The sequence below is a fragment of the Macrobrachium nipponense genome, chromosome 1, assembly GCF_015104395.2.
Source record: "Macrobrachium nipponense isolate FS-2020 chromosome 1, ASM1510439v2, whole genome shotgun sequence".
NCBI lineage: Eukaryota > Metazoa > Arthropoda > Malacostraca > Decapoda > Palaemonidae > Macrobrachium > Macrobrachium nipponense.
In genome coordinates, this window is record NC_087200.1 from 8234046 (window position 1) to 8252632 (window position 18587).

Below are 18587 nucleotides of genomic sequence, written 5' to 3' on the forward strand. Positions count from 1 at the left end.
ACTCTGTTTTTTTCCATCTGTCCACCCGCCTGTGGTGTTTGCGTATGGTAACACTGCGTCCCGGGCTTTAGATAGTTACGATATGTGTAAGTTTTAGGTAAATGAAAGGATATCTGGGTGTACATTTGCAACTGAAAAGTGTTTTAATAATTTACTGTATGCTAATTACACCGTTAATATCCGAAATAGGATATTATTATAATCGTTGAATGTAAGCTGAATGTAACTATCTAAAGCCCGGGACGCAGTGTTACCATGTGCAAACACCACAGGCGGATGGACAGATGGAAAAAAACAGAGTACAGTTATCGCCATGCTCTGCCGATTGCCAAATCGCTTTCCCCGCCTCCTCCTCCTCCGCCCCCTCCTCCTCTTAGTCACTTGAAGAATTCCTCTGCAGTGGCTGCTTTATCACCTTATTATCGCCATCTTATCATTGCATCACCTCGAGTAGACCTAATGTTGAAGGAGGCTGATGAACTTCATTAAGTTCTTTATTATTATCATTAATGTATTAGTTGTTGTTTTTGTTGTTGTTGTTGTTGTATGATCGTTACTGCTATTGTGTGGACGTAAAAGAGAAACTCGTTTGATTGAATTACAATACAAACCTTAACATTCTTTCATCATTTGAAAGATGAAACTTCTTTTTCGGTGCAGTAGAGCAACTCTGCCTTTATCCAGCCCAGGCTTGGGAAAACCAGAAAAGCAGGGTGAGGGGAATACGGTGGGACGAGAGAAGTTCTCTTTTTTTTTTTTTTTCGTTTTTTGCTGTCCTCTAAAATTAGACAGGTCTACCGCTTCCTTTTAGTGTTCTGAAAAGAAAACTATTGTGACGGCTTAGTCTGCCTGTCCGGACTTTTTTCTGTCCGCCCTCAGATCTCAAAATCTGCAGAGGCTAGAGCTCTCCAAATTAAACATGTTGACCATCCACCCTCCAATCACCAAACATACTAAATTGCAGCCCTCTAGCCTCAGTAGTTTTTATTTTAAGGTTAACTATAATCTCAAGTCTGGCAACGATCTAGGCCAGACCCCCACCGGGTCGTGGTTAAAGTTTCATGGGAGGCGTTCATTATACCCAGACCACCGGAAGGTATATTTGATTTCAGTGGCCTTAATTACACGTTGTACAGAAAACTCGATTACGCCGAAGAAACTTCGGTATTTCTTCTCTCTTCGCGAATCGAAGAGGACATTTGGATACCAGTCCCATTGGTCTGCGTGACTGTTGCCGAAATAGCAATAGATTAACCTGGTTCACGAATTTTCAGAGCGCTGATCTGCATCTACAGTGGTAAAGTAGTAAAGTAGCACAACGAAAGTCATCTCATGAGGTGTAGCGTCACAGAAAATTCAAGTCGACTGCAATTAGCACTGTGACGCCATAATATGTTTCAATGAGCGGATGTCTTTTCTGCTGATAACGTCTTGAAATGTATGTAACTCTCCTCTCTCTCTCTCATTCGTCTCTCTCTCATCTCATCCTCTCTCTCTCTCTCTCAGCCCCACCCCCCCATATCATCCAGATCCGCGGAAGCTTGCTGTGCGAGTTTATGGAAAAAAAGGATTCATCATTTTCAATGGACGTAAGATAATGAAAATGTGTCGTCATTCTATCGTAATTGAAAGATGGATACAGTAAGTTTGAAATAATATATATAAAAGTTTCTATAGAGTACTAAAAAATACTCAACTCGAATTTTTTCCCATAAGAGGATGCGTAGTCTCACAAAAGCCACCGAGCGGTTGTCATCTAATTCCCATCAAGAGCGAGGCAGTGGTGTCACACGAAACGTCTGGATCTACGTCACGAATGTAAAAATCATTTTCTCTTTATCCGATGAGTTTAAGACTTTCTCTTTACATCATGTATTCAGAATTTTCAATTTCTACACCAAGCATTCTAGACTTGATCTTGATATCTTGCATCCAGGATTTTCTCTTTACACCATGAATGCCGTGCAACACTACAAGCACAATACAGTTATATTTCTTATAAACTGCAACTATAATATTAATGGTCACCAGTTATGTTTTAGTAAATTCAAAATGTGATCCACAAAAATGAAAGTTTAGCTACATAGGCCGCATCCAAAATATACCTTCCGAACACAGTATGTAAACAAATGACGCTATTCGTCAATCATGTGGAAAATCGTGTTCCCATTGGTTGGGATTTATGACATCATATTTTTGAATTTTGATTACAGCCCCGGCCAGGATTCGAGCCTGGGTTTTTGCTGTAGATACAACGATAAGCAGAGGCACTACTGACTTATAGTTCCATTAATTGTAAGTTATGCGGAAAATACAGCGAGTTCGATATTGAATTATATTTGTGGTTTCATACTTGTGAATATAAAGCAAAATTCATGCGTGTATGTGACAAAAATCAACGCACACAAACACACAGACATACATAGTCATATACTTATACATATAACACACACGGGTATATGTGTGTGCTGTCCTTGTAAGCGGTAGCTCGCCAGCTTGATCGGGTGGCATTTTCAACCTACTAAACCAGAACTTTTACCGGCATTACGAAGAATTCTGTGTCAAGAATAAAAATTAAATTAAAAGTGGAAATACCATATTGATACTTCTATTTTTTCTCCTGAAAGTCCAGAACGACGACTGCTTCAGTTAATCTACTCGCAAATCTTGGAGACACACCTTAGCAGAATTGAGGCATCGCTACTTGTGCGCTATCTTTGGCTCAAGATGAATAAATACATGTTCTGCATCTCCAGTGGAGTTCGTTGATCCGTGGTTTCCCAAGTCTCTTCGGGGAAGAGAGGCAGAAATAGCCAAACTTATTTAAGAAAATAATTAAACGATTGTATTGTTCTTGAAAGCCTTCATTCAGTATATATCGGCTCGTTCTACATCCCTACGTTTCCCACATCACTGCCTCTGTACGCCATGGTCTAGGTATACCTAGACCGTGCTGTACGCTAGATAAGTCTGTTCCTAGGCTATGAGCCAACCACACTTTCATAGGACCCTAATCTTGAATCAATTTCGTTTTCTGTAAAATAAAAACTATTGCGACGGCTTTGTCTGTATGTCCGCACTCAGATCTTAAAAATGACTGAGCCTAGAGGGCTGCAAATTGTTATGTTGATCATCCACCCTCTACTCTTCAAACTTTCCAAATTGCAGCCCTCTAGCCACAGTAGTTTTTATTTTATTCAAGGTTAAAGTTAAGCATAATCTTGCGTGTGGCATCGTCATAGGAACAGGCCACCACCGGGCCGTGGTTGAAAGTCATCCAGCATTATACGCTGTACAAAAATTGTAATTGCGCCGAAGAAACTTTGGCGAATTTTTTACTTGTTTATTTTCCAAACGAAGTGATGGATTCCCCGTAGGACCTTCTGCCAGTTCTCCACAAGGATTGGGCAAACGTTAATATAATTTCTTTGAACCTGACAACCTTCACAGGTTTATGACTTAGAAGTTAAATTCACGAGTTTCTTCAGTGGTGATAATGACTGATGAAAAGGAGAACTAACTTTTATGAAGCTAATTTTGCCTTTGATATTTTGAGAAGCATGGAGGCTTCATTTTACAACGTTTTCAAAGCAGACGACGCCTCCAACGAATAATGCGCTGTTTGCCTACAACTGCGTCTCGCTGAGTCACAATTTTGGTGTTTTTTTTTTTTTTTTTTTTTTTTTTCACCGATTCAGAATTTTGGTGGATTCTTCTTCCGTATGTAGATTTCCTCGTAGTATGTTCGGATTGAAACTTGCATAAAAGAGGTTCGCACACTTTTATTGCTGTTTTTGGATGAAAGTATTTATTCATTTATCTGTATACATTTGTTCGGTTTTCTCTCTTTTCTCTATCTATTCCGCGTTTGTTGTTTCTTTGCTGTGTCAACTTGTTTTGTCAAATCAGTGACATTTTGGCCTTCGTACATCAGTGTTTTTTTAATCTGAGTAGTAAAAATAATATTATTGAAAGATCGAAGATTAGTAGCAATACATGATTTGGACGCTCGTTGGTGACGAGCTATTATTCATCCCAGATGACGAGTGACTAGCGCTTCATTCAACTATGTTGTTGTACTAACTATTACGTAATATCTGGAACACTACCATCTGGATTATAGGCAAAAATTCACCTCTAACAATTTAATTCTTATGTTTAATCCATGAAAACCCCATATATATATATATAATATATATATATATATATATATATATATATATTATATATGTATATATATATATATTGTGTGTGTGTGTGTGTGTGTCTGTGTCTGTGTCTGTGTGCGTGTTTTATATATACATGAATATCTGTTTATATATAACCATTGTATATTCGATTCCCAGATGTAAAAGATAATTTCTTCTTTCATATCCTGGTGAGATTCTGAAGGTTTTAAAAATTGAAAACGTATCCAGAAATACATTAGCTGGAAGCTAAGTCGTTGAGTCTATTACTATTAGAGAATAGTTGTCGTATTCTTATTTATTAGTTATTATTATTATTATTATTATTATTATTATTATTGATTATATTATTATTATTGTTGTTGTTGTTGTTGTTGTTGTTGTTGTGTTTGCATTCTCCTGGAACAAGAAAAACTCAGCTTGTGGATAGAGAAGATGCCACAGCGACAAAAGCAAAAGAAATTTAAATCATAATTATTTATGAAATAAAAGACATTAACAGCTATCATAAACAGGTTATTATAACCATGGCTGGGCCTCTTTGTCCAGCGAGTGTGTATTGCATTTTATCGTATGTTTAGCATAATTAGTTTGTGCAAGAATAGTTTGTGTACTTAGTGCTCGGAATTCCACCGCTTCGTGGTGGTCCGAACACTCCCGGCCACTAAATATGAGTCTATCGTGTTCTTTCATCAATTGTCATGCTCACTGGAGATTGTGTGCACTTCACCTTCAAATTTGCTTAGGTGAAGGTACACTCGGCAAGGAAACTTAAGATACTGTTTTTTAAAATCTTCGGACATATAGCTATTGTTCTATAATGCCACATCTGGCAACTCTTGAAAGGGGGCGGAGCTTCAAAATAATCATTTATACTTGAATGTAGAAACAGGCTCTATATTATTCGTTAATGTTGGTTTGGTAACGCAGTTCAGGGTAGAATATTGATCATCCTTTTTTAAAACCTACTGGTAAACTTATTCATAAGTAATGTTTGACACTAAACTGACGTAAAATTCATACGTAATTAAAGACGGATCTTAAACAATGAGAGAAAGGCATTTAAAATTTGGGCAGTACTTGTGGAAATCGTGAGGAACAATACAGTAAAGAATGAAATATTATGACGATAGAGAGAGAGAGAGCGTGCGCAAGCATAGGCCTATCGATAGAAATACTTAATTCATTATAACATTGAGAGGTTAAGTGATAATATTTTTTCAAATGTTTCAAAAGTGTGGGGAGAGAGAGAGAGAGAGAGAGAGAGAGAGAGAGAGAGGGGGAAGATAGAGAGAGATGGGGAAAGAAACTTGGAGAGAGGTAGAGAGAGAGAGAAAAGAGCGCGCGCAAGAATAGCCTGTCAATAGAGATACTTAATTCATTATATTTACTTTGAGAGATTGAGTGATAATATTTTTTCAAATGTGTTTTAAAAGTGGAGAGAGAGAGAGAGAGGAGTAAAATCTGCACATGTGAAAAGTTAGGCCCTATTTATAACTACTTAATTCATTATATTTTTCTTTGGGAGATGAGTGGAATATAATATATTTTTAAAGCATGTTTTAGAAGTCCTTACCTTACAGACCTTACAGTTCGTTCGGGTTGCCCCAGGTCCCTCAGTGTGAGGCGCCTCTAATGTCTACCAGAGAGTTGCTAGTACATCTTCCGGTATATTTTGCATCTTCCAATCTTGGATGGTCTGGGATGCAGTTTAGATATTTGTCGAGCTTATTCTTAAACACATCTACGCTCACTCCTGATATATTCCTCAGATGAGCTGGCAAACGCATTGAATAGACGCTGCATTATCGATGCTGGTGCGTAGTGGATTAATGTCCTGTGTGCTTTCCTTATTTTTCCTGGTATAGTTTTGGGCACTATTAATCTACCTCTGCCTTGCTCTTTCTGATATTTTTAGTTCCATGATATTTTCTGTTTTTTATTCCTTCTATCTGTTTCCATGCCTGAATTATCATGTAGCGTTCTCTTCTCCTTTCTAGACTATAAATTTTAAGGATTGTAGTCTTTCCCAGTAGTCTAGGTCCTTACTTCTTCTATTCTAGCTGTAAAAGGACCTTTGTACACTCTCTATTTGTGCAATATCCTTTTGATAGTGTGGGTACCATATCATATTGCAATATTTCAAGTGGACTTACGAACATATGTTTTATAAAGCATAATCATGTGTTCAGCTTTTCTTGTTTTGAAGTGCCGTAACAACATTCCATTTTTGCTTTACATTTTGCCAACAGAATTGCTATTTGATCATTGCATAACATGTTCCTATTCATCATCACACCAAGGTCTTTAACTGCTTCCTATTTGTGATTGTCTCATTATTAGGTCCCCTATATGCATATAGCTTTCCTTCTCTGTCTCCATAATTTATTGATTCAAATTTATCAGAGTTAAATACCATCCTATTTACCTCTGCCCAATCATATACTTTGTTAAGGTCTCTTTGTAGAGCGTTCCTATCTTCATCACAAGTAATTTCTATACTTATTCTTGTGTCATCAGCGAAACTACTCACTACCGAATCCTTAACATTACTGTCTATGTCTTCAATCATAATAAACAAACAATATTGCAGCTAGAACACCGTACCTTGTGGCACACCGATATTACCTTGGTTTCATCCGATTTCTCATCGTTTGCAATAACTATCTGTTTCTGTTGTGTAAAAATTCTTTTAACCATCTTCCTACTTTATCTACGATATTGTGTTTTCTAATTTTCTTGCATAATATATTATGGTCTACTTTGTCAAAAGCTTTTGCAAGTCTAGATAAACCACATCTGTTTCATTTCGCTTTTCATATTTTTGAATATGTTCTCACGGTGGACTAACATTTGGGTTGTGTACTTTTTCCGGGTACGAAAACCGTGTTGTCCTATATTAAACAAATTATTTTTTATTAAATGTTTCATAATATTTTTCTTCATTACCCTTTCATACACTTTCATAATATGTGATGTTAGACTCACAGGCCTATAATTACTTGCCTCTAGTCTTGATCCACTTTGAAAGTAGGGGTGATATAGCTAATTTGTGCTCATCATAAATCTTGCCTGTAGCTACACTTTGTCTTAATAATATTGCAAGTGGCTTTGCGATAGAATGAACTACTTTCTTTAACAAAATAGCAGGGACTCCATCCGGCCCTGCAGCAGATCCATTTTTAATTACATTAATTGCCTGCACAATATCAGCTTCATTAATTTCTATGTCAGCTAAATATTCACTATTTTCTTCCCCTTACTTCTATATCATTATCTTCATTATCTATTCTAGGGGTGAAATTCTCTCTTATATCATTCTGCCAGTATGTTGCAAATTTCCTTTTTTTCATTCGTAATCTCCCTTCAATTCTCAGAGGGCCTATTTCTATTCTTCTTTTATTCATCTTCTTCGCATATGAGTATAATAAGGTTTGGGGTTTTGCTTGATATTTAATAGGGTTTTTTCTTCCAAGTCCCGTTTTTCATTTTCTTTTGATTGTATAATCTTTTGTTCTGCATTTTCTATCTTACTTTTTAGTTCTATAACTTTCCATGCATTTTTTTCTTTTGCAAGACCTTTTTTCCACTTTCTGATTTTCTGGAACAAGATCCTTCTGTCTCTTGGTATGCATGAATGATGTTTACTTTTCTTCTTCGGTATATATTTTTCCACTATTTTCTCCAATATTTTATATAATAATATCTCCGTATTTACCCTTATGTCATCACTTACGAAAATGTTATCCCAATCTTTGTTTTAATTCTTCATTAATTTCTGACCATTTTATATTTTACTGTAGAAGTTGTATTTTCCATATCCTTCCCACTTTTTCATTTCTTGCTTATCTCTATTTTCACTTGCGTTTGGAATGAACTGTTAATTCTATGACATTATGGTCTGAAATACTCGCATTATAAACTGATTATTTCTTTAACATAATTCATCTCGTTCACAAATACTAGGTCTAAAGTATTTACCCTTTCTTGTTGGCAGGTGATTTATTTGTTGAATGTTGTATTCTAGTAGCATATCTAATAGCTTTTCAAATTGCCTCTTATCTTCTGCACTACTATTACTCTCTTTTTTTATATGTATAAGTACAACCACAATCTCCTATTCGTTTTTTCCATTCTACGAAAGGAAAGTTGAAGTCACCAGATAGGAGAATAGTCCAGTCTTGTGATTTTTACATATATCATCCAATTTTTCAATTATTAAGTCAAACTCTTTAGTATTAGGAGGTCTATATATTACTATGTTCATCAATTTTATTTGATCATCATTCCCAGTCTCTTGGGAATACCAGGTTTCACTTATATTCATTATATCTATTTTCTTTTCATTTTGGGTTAGTTCTTCTAAGTACTCTATTTTTCTTTTTGAGTTACTCGTAACTAAACCCTGCGCATTCATCACTATGATGGTTTGCGTGTTTTCCTTTTTCTTCCTTCCTTATTTAATAATGGTAGTAATAAGGATTTTCCCATGTCTCTTTCCTGTTCTGGTATGTTGTTCTTTTTTTCATTTCCAGAAATTCTGACAGAGAGAGAGAGAGAGAGAGAGAGCGAGAGGGGGGGAATTATAGTACTGGTGACGGACTTGTGACAAGGGAAAGACAGAAGAAAATATAATGAATTAAGTATCTCTATCGATAGGCCTATGCTTGCGCGATATGATATGACTGCCAAGATCGTGCTGCACTATGCTAGATAAAATTTGAAGGATCATAATATTCAAGTTAATTCTCTAAGAAATTCATACCCTAATCTTGATTACATTCGACAGTTGCCGTAGTATTCAAAGATTGCTTTCTTGATATAGTCTTTACTTTTGAAAATCAGGTTTCATCCACAAATCATTCACGAAGAAAGCTGTGTTAATTAAAAATATTTATTACCACAAATAACTCAATATGTATTGCACAGGCAATTAAAGTTTTATATCGTGGGAGATCTTTCAGCCTCGCGGCAAAGAAATGCAGCCGTGTAGGGCTGTAGGTACTACGAACTGCTCTGTAATGGGAGCATATAGCCAGAAAATCTTTGAGTTGACATGCTACTTTAACCTTGATTAAGATTTATGTTTAAAGACAGTCGCTTTGTAAACTGCAACTAGCATTCGATCCATGTCAATGTCAAAGTAATCAAAGTGTAAAATCCGTTACGTTAGCCAGTATCCAGTGATTTGCGCTTTCCCGCTCGGAGTTTCTAGGGCTCCTCCTAATATCATAGAAAACGCTCTTGCGGATGCAACTAGATTTGTTCAACCTACTTTAGCCGTCGCAACACTGAGTGCCATTGACGTCAGCTAACTTTAATCGCTTTGGAATACAAACATAAGTTTGTAGAAACTAAAATAATTGCATTCACCTCTTACGATATTGCAATATATCCCCGCTGATGAAGCAAAGCGAGTAAATATTGTCGTCGTGATACATAGTACTAAAATCAGAAATTCACATTCTATCTATCAGATATCTATGAACGAATCCATCTGAGAAATTCCAATTACTTCGGACATATATCGTGTTTTTAAGTATCTGAACGGTTTTGTTTTGCAGTTTTAACTTATATGATATAATTTGCAGTGTATTTTCATATTCTAGATTAAATTTAGCGATATTCTGTCTTTTCAGTAAAAGCAAATGGGAAATTGGATGAGCGAAAGCTAATGAAAACTGTATCTTCAGTTTTCTTGTCGAGTGTACTTGTTTCCTTTCGATCGCCAGATGATCACCCACTTATTATTTTAATCTAAACTTTCATTTTTGGGAACTTGCGTCCTTAATGAGTGCGGTGAGCCAGCCCATTCATTTCTGAAAACTTCAAAATTCTCAGTACCTTGGGACACACGAATTTTCGACCGGATTAGCGTGATTGTGAACTGGATTTTGTTGTCTGAAATATGCTTGGTCATGTTTTGCTCATTGTAATCTGACCTTTTCCCTGCTTTAGTAGAATCTTACTAGGTAAGTTTTACCTGATCTAGATAAGTTTAGTGTTGTTCTGTTGTTTTTGTTGTTTCCTTAAGTCCGGAGGTACAGTGATGCTCAAATCTCATGCGACATGACTTCATAGGATTTCGTTCAAAATTCACTATCTGGCAACTAGCATGCTCCATATTTATCTATTATTGTAATGAGGAAACGCGATTATTGCATACAGTAAGGCCATAATATGTTTCACAACAGTGAAATCTGCCATATATTTCAAAACTGTAAGAAAATATCACGTATAGCAAATAAAAAAATTAAAAAAACGCTTTCGAAACATTTTCAAAACTCGTTCACACATCGCTGAAGCATTTGACCAAAAGGAAGTCGTTATCAAGCATCAGTTCAAATGTTAAATAAAAAAATGAAAAAAATTGTCATAACATTAATAATGCTTCCAAAGAAAGCATAAAATTTTGAATAGTCCTATTTGATTGCTTTTACACCTCAAAGCTGAGAAATATGTAAATATGCATATACAAAAGTAGAATGCGCCCACCGACATCAACTTTTGAAGGGAGCGTGTGTGACGTATCATTAGTGTCTGTGCAACAACAACCTGGTGTAACATAAGTAGGTCTACACTGAGTAGCGACAATGAAATTTTCTTGAAAACATTTACTGTATATGTATTAGAGGAATATTTGGTTTTTCATACATAATTATTTGTTATAATTCTTGAATATTTAAAAAATGATGGCATACTAGCAAATATTCACCCATGCAATTATTCTTTTGTCAAAGACAAGATATTGTTCCTAGGCCTAGGTGTTAGATTTCTTTACTTTACACTTAATAATCACATCTCTCTATTAACAATTTCTGGCCAGAAAACCAATGAAGTTATCTACACATTCTTGCACTTCAAGTTACCTTATGAAAGAATAAATTATACACCAAAAGCGAGCAGAAGGACTTTTATGAAAATAATATTTTAAACCAGTTGAAAAACAAGTGTTCCATACGCCTTGATATTAACACTTATGATATTTCGATTAATAACCATCTTCTCAATATGATGAAAATAATCATAATCTTTTTTTCCTCAAAGAACAGGTAATCTTTACAAATAAAAACATTAGTAATAGATTACATTTCAGAAGGCTTAGAATATTTTTTAGGACCATAAATCATTTTGCATCAAACAGGCAGCTTAAACACAGCCTAAAACTTCAGCATTCAAAGAAAACTGGTTGTAATTCATATTCATATTATATTCCTCAAAGAACGGGTAATCTCTTCAAATAAAATCATTAGTAACGGATTACATCTCAGAAGGCTTAGTTTATTTCTTCAGGCCTATGAAACATTTTGCAACATACAGGCAGCTTAAACACAAAATAAACTTCAACATTCAAAGAAAAGTGATTGTAATTCAGATTCCTACTTTTAAACTGTTGTTATGAGTGTTGAGCTTATTAGGTCTACTGTCATAATGCTGCAGACATGGTTATGTTGACTAGTCCGAGGAGCATGTTAAGTGTGCTTTCATTGATGGCACCGCTAACCTTATCACACCGCACTTTGAACTAAGCAACGTAAAAGAAAAAAAATCAGTTCAAATCACACAGATTACGAATCATACCATTGCATAAAAGGGATCATATTTATATAACTATAAGGAAAGTAGGGCTAGCTGTGGATTCGCGAACTTGTCGACATGTATGACATTAGAAATAAAAAAAAAAAAAAAGTCTAACACTACTTGGCAACGTCACGTTGAGTCTGAGATTCTGGACGATACAAAAAGGAATATATCGCATGAGATTTGAGCACCACTGTAAGTCTCTACGTTCCTTATGGTGGTTCATTCATAGATCTTGTCTTTCTTTACTACCATTTTTGCCCTGTATTATGAAGGTCTTCAGTTTTTTTTATTTAGATTTTTTATGGTAATGCTAGCTTGATCTGTGTGTATTCTAAATGTAATTTTTGTATCGGTCAAATGATGATAACAGTATTGTCGAAGTCGTTGTCAATTAACGCAAGATGTTGTTTGCATGGTTTACAGTTTTAAGTTCATTTATATGTAGACATACATACATACATACGCACGTACGTATATGTATGTATACAGATGTATTTGAATGCGCTGTTTGTATATCAATGTGATTGTATCCACAGCCACGACATATAAAACTGCAATTCATCGAAGGGAAACTCCAATCTGCCAGACGAATTGGCAGATTGGCATCTGCCAGAAATATATATATATATATATATATATATATATATATATATATACTATACATACTACACATATATATATATATATATATATATATATATATAATATATATATGATTATAATCACTTTAGCACGTGATTCGTTTATCACACATATCCACAGGTGAAAAATAATAGACAGGGTCTAGTAGGTCCTGACCGGCTTCGGCTTTATTTCAATGGCTTGAAAATAAAGCCGAAACTGGTCAGGAGCGATATATATATATATACTATATATATATATATATATATATATATATATATATATATATATATATATATGCAAGGACGTCCTTGATGCCGTTGGAAGACTCAATGCCCGGTCGACTTTGCATTTGAAATTTGAGTCGCTGCTTTTATCTGACGGAGGGGTTGGTTACCTTTGATGTCTCTGTGGAGTTACTGAGTCAAAGGCTTATGACTTTTTCGCTCTTTTTTTCCTGTTTGGTCTTTTTATTATCATTATCATTTTTTTTTCATGTTACATTCGTTTTGGAATGGCGTGCGCTACTATTGATTTTTTTTCTTTTACAGTTTTCTTTTTCATTTTTATCATTTTTTACCGTTACGTGTGAGTTTCTTTTTGAAGTTTGTTGATTGGTCCCATTGACGCCTGTTGTTTATCAATGTATGTTGGTTACATATCTGATTACGAAGTGTTTATAATATGGATTCCTATCAGTTGACTGTTGATTTTTCGTAATACTGATATAAATATAATTTGTCATATAAACAATTAGTATCATATTATGCAATATACATAAAAAAAAAAATCTGTTCTCTCTCTCTCTATCTCTCTCTCTCTCTCCTCTGTGTGTGTGTGTGTGTGTGTGTGTGTTCTACATCTCTACATCTACACATCTTGTTCAGCCTTCCACGGGTCAAGAAATCGATCACGATTTGTCTTGTAATCGCAGCTTTTTGCCAACTTTTTCCTTCACGGTATATACGCTCCTTTGGCCGATCTGATAATTTGAGATTGTTATAAGTCTTTCTTGGTAGTTTAGCATTCGAAGGTAAATGCTATTTCTAACTGGTGATATTCTTTTCAAACGTATAGTATATACGGTTTTTTATTTGCAGATTCAGAATTGTGATAAGTATATATAGTATATATATATATATATATATATATATATATATATATATATATATACATATATATATAATAATTATATATATATATATATATATATGTGTGTGTGTGTGTGTGTGTCTGCTTAGAACAGGCATGTATCTATCCTTTATAATTTCAAATTTGCGTTAATTGTTGTCTCAAAAGTGGTCTCCACTGATAACAGTGTATGCTCAAATTAAAAAAAAAAATTGTCATGACAGAGGTGAGTTCCTATTTTTTAGATAATGTGCGAATAGTTTTTATATCTCTTCGGGTGTCCTTCAGGATGTGCGCTTAGCACCCGAGTCTTCACAAGCACTAGCATCTCTGGGGATGAATCCCACCTTTTAGCTCGCATGCACCTCAGTGTCATCGTGTTATGCATTTGGTGCCTGAGCCGAGCGATAAAGTCACTTATATTTTAATTCAGTTGTTGGAATGTTAGCACAGTGCCCTCGTCCCATGACCTAGGGTTATAGAATACTTCTTATTACCTGTTTGCAGCTGTTAATTGTCGCCTGAGTACGAAGTCTTGATCAGGTTCTTAATGTAATAGACAATGATGAGGTCAAGCATATTTTTAAAAATGCTATGAAATGTTATCAGTTAGCAGAATGCAAAAAAAAATTCATTTTTTATCTTCTTGTGGGCCATGTAGGGTGGGAAGAGGGGTCGTCATGGCAAAATCGCACGTATTGAGGAAAGTAGTCGTTCAGTTTATCCAAACGACCTTCCACAAATAAAAAAAATCCTTTTTGTTGGAGCGAAGCCAGAATTGAGGCTCAAATGGAAATGTTTAAAATGATGATATATCGTGTCATAAGAGATTGGTTGTGGCAAATCAAACAGAGGCAGTTGTGGTCGTTAATGATCGAACACTAGGCTATTAAAAGGAAGCACTTTCATCGAAGGTCAACAACATACTGCGATTTTCATCGCTCGGGGAGTCAGTCAGTCAGTCTCCTTTCCACCTCATAATGTTCCCTTCTGATGTCGGCTAGAAACGGATAGAAGATGCCCCATCCCGTCGGCCTTTTCCGTGGTAGAAAACGATCTGGTATGAGAACTTGGGGAATTTCCATTAGTTGTGTGGTCCTTGTACTCTCCACCTGACTGACTGAATTTCCTTGGATTTCTCAACCAGAATTAGTTTGCTTAGATTCATTGTTTTTGTTTACTTCGAAATTGAAATTTGTTTATTTAATATTTAGAAGCAGTTATTTAATAATACCCTTTTTTGACTAATAAATCCTGTTCTAAATAAAATATCACTTTCAGCATTATTCCTAATATGAATATTGGCCAGAAAAGCGATTAATAAGAAAAATAGAATAGATGATATATAAGATTAATTCGCCGAATTCTGCCATTTTATTCAACAGAATGATAAATAATAATAATAATAATAATAATAATAATAATAATAATAATAAATAATTAATAATTAATAATAATAATAATGAATGAATAATAATAATAATAAAAATAATAATAATAATAATAATAATAACGGTGAAGAACTCAAGAATGGTGTATGCATATATTACTAATATGCAAGTACACTGTTCGCCATTGTGGATTTTTTCACGCGAGTTTGATATTTTCTCAAATAAGAGTAACATTGAATTTATTGTTATTATTATTGTCAGTGAACCCATATCGCTAAAAGACGTCTAGAATGTGAGAAAGAGTCAAGACGGCAAGCCCTGACCATGATAGGTCCGGGATCAAGATGCTGTAGGGGCCCTGGTTCCAGAGGTTAGGCAAGATACAAATCGGTTTACTTCAGATCTGGCAAAAATGTGTCTGAATTCGACAGATGCAGAAAAATATTCTTACCACATAAAACCAGACATATCCAGACTTGGAAGGAAAATCTTGTTCATGCATTGTTCTTCAGATTTCAAGGATTTCAGTGACCAGCTCAATAAAGAAAAAAAAATCATGACATGAAGGTAGACCTTTACAGATACTGATAAATTACAAAAGTGGACTATATACGTATATATCTATATATATTATTGAAACGCATATAAACATACAAACACACACACACACATATATGTATGTGTAATCTATTATTATAATATAATATTATAATATATATATAGATAATTATACATTATATCTATGTAATATATACAATTATCTATGTATTAGAAATTATATACAGTCTAGGATTATGGTCTGGTTTTGAGAAAGGTCATCTCTAACCCTTCATATGGTAAGAATATTTTTCTGCATCTGTCGAATTCAGACACATTTTCACTAGAACTGAAGTAAACCGATTTGTAACCTGCAGACGAAGTATTAAGTGCATTTGCTTTATAAGACATTGTATACAGTCTGCCGATCGCATTCCACCCACTCGTGTGTATGACCTGATATAAATTCTGATCCTCCTTGAAGGTCTTTTAGGTTACCTCCAAAAAAGTCAAGAAGTCTCTGCAGACTTACAGTTCAAAAACATAAGTATGGAGGTGTTTGATTGTCCGCTGTATGTAGTTATGTCTGGTCTTGCTTCTATCTCTCAGTTAATTGTCGATGATGTCTGTAAAAGTTCTGCTGAAGGCTAGACGGCCTGACTAAATGCTCGCTTCGACGAGTGAAGAGAGTCAGATGATTCATTGATGCGCTTCCCGCTATTAATGACTCGATAACAGGTGCAGCTTTGTAATTACCTTCATTTAATTGTAATTGATCATGATAAGTGAATTCCGCCCTTCAGTTAAGGCCATAATGTTTCCACTCTGACTTTGTTTACATAGAGCTGTTTCTCAGGTTGGTGTTTGCTCTCATGACACATTTCCACGTTTTGTCGTGCTAACTAGATGAATGAGTCAGTCCCAAATTTTGCTTTTCATTGCCACTGTCATAAATTATAATTAGAAGGCTTAGATCGACAACTTGTTGCCTCGGTTGTGTGTGTGAATATGCATATATCCGTCTTTATATATATATTATTTATATATTATATAATAATATATATATATATATATACATATATTATAATATATATATATATATATATAAATATGATATGATAGGTATATATATAATGTTTGTAATATGCAAATACAATTATATATGTATCTGGTAGAAAATTACCAACAGATTCTACGTATGTACATATATATATATATATATATATATATATATATATATATATATATATATATATATATTTTTTATTTATTTATGTGTGTGTGTGTGCGTGTGCGTGCGTGTGTGCGTGTGTGTGTGCACTATTTTATGTTCCCTTGCTTACTTGGAGCCATCCTTATTATTTCGGTAGAATCCCTGTCCCTGTTGCTCTCGAAACATAGAATTTTTGCATACTTACTTAATGTTTCTACTTTCTTCTCTACTCTCAGTATTCTTCGGTGTATTGCGTCGCTTGCGCTTTCCATTTCACCTCTTCTTGACCGGTCTGCTATTCCACGGTTTCCTTTGCGAAAACAGCACTGTTTAATTATTTCGAATATTTGACAATTTCTTGGTGTTCTGTTCATCAAAGTTTTCTCTTTTGAAGTTCTAAAGAAGGACGTCATCCTTTGCTTTCAGTAAACAATGTATAGTTTGTGAGGCATCGAATCTTTTGTTGCTCTTTAACCGGGAGAATTTCTCTTGTCAGAAAATCAGGAACTTCACGGAATTTAGGTTGTAGTAAATTTTTTTCGTAACCCTTGTCAATAGGATTTAGACCGTCACCTGAAAGTTAACAATTGGCTTTGGTTCCACATTGTCACACTGCCCAGTATTATCCGTCTTTTATTGTTTTTGCGTTCAAATTATGACAGTGCTGTTGATGTCGAAGCCAAAAGGTTTCATAAGTGCTCAGCATCGTTGCCTTAGCTCTTGAGGACTTACAATGCTGGTTTTGTTGGTAAGATCTTTTTTCTTAATTGTCTATTATTTTCTCGCTTAATTTCGTTGTTCTCTGTTTTTCGTCTACAGGCATTCGGTTCTGTGGAAACTCGCTTTGCAAGTTATTGGTCTTTCAGGTTCACCCCGTATGAATGTATGTCCATTTTTATAAAAGTAACGCTTATGGTTACTTTATCAGTCCTCTTTTCTCACCTATTCCAACATTGACCTCCGATGATGTTTATCCTGAGCTCTGCAGCTTCTGCAAAGCTTCTTGTGTCTCTCTCGACTTCTGTGTTTCCTGACATGCCTAGTCTTCATTTCGATCGTGGCGTCGTGACGCTACATGTAATATTATTTATAAGTTTCACTGCTAATTGCTCTTCTATAGCTCGTTTTATACTTAAGTTTATCGTTAGTTATGGAGACGAGTAAAAGAACCCAAGTCAGGCGCGTCCTTTGTAAAAAATGCGATTTAATAATGATTACTTAATTTGACTTAATAAAATTGTTATGAAAGAGATGTAAAGTTTCAAATATATATAAAAAAAAATTACGGTAATCAACCTGTTATTTCAACAAATCTGATTGTATGAGAAAATACATGTCTATTTATCTGTAAAACTTATTTGTAAAATGAATAACCTCTATTATTGTTTTCTTGTAAGTATTTTTCCGACGTTTAAGTCTTTGTTGTCAAGAACTTAGTCTGCAGTATATGTCAATCAGTCAGTTGGTTTGTTTTTGTTTTAATCTGAACCTCAGTCTGGGATATATAAAGCTTTAAGATATAAGGGTTTTTGATCACCGTAAATATACAGTGATTTCCTCGTGAAAAAACAGCAATATTACTACTTTACATGCAAAGGTTTACTCTTTAAGTAAATAAATGTTTGTTCAGTAGCCTTAATAAGCTCACCTTTTTCTTATGAAAAAGCTGTTTATATACTCAACCATTTATAAGCACAACTCGCTGCTTTAAGAAAAATCGAGGGTCATGTATTAGTCATTTACACGAAGTCCGCGCCTCCCGGGAAACGGATTTTTCAGAATCTATTGCTTTATTATTTATTATGTTTATATTCTTGTTTAGATATCAAACTTTTTCGCTTCAGCCTGCCACGATACATTTAATTTGTTCCAGTATGTTGCTATTGAGGCGGATATTTGATATATATATATATATATATATAT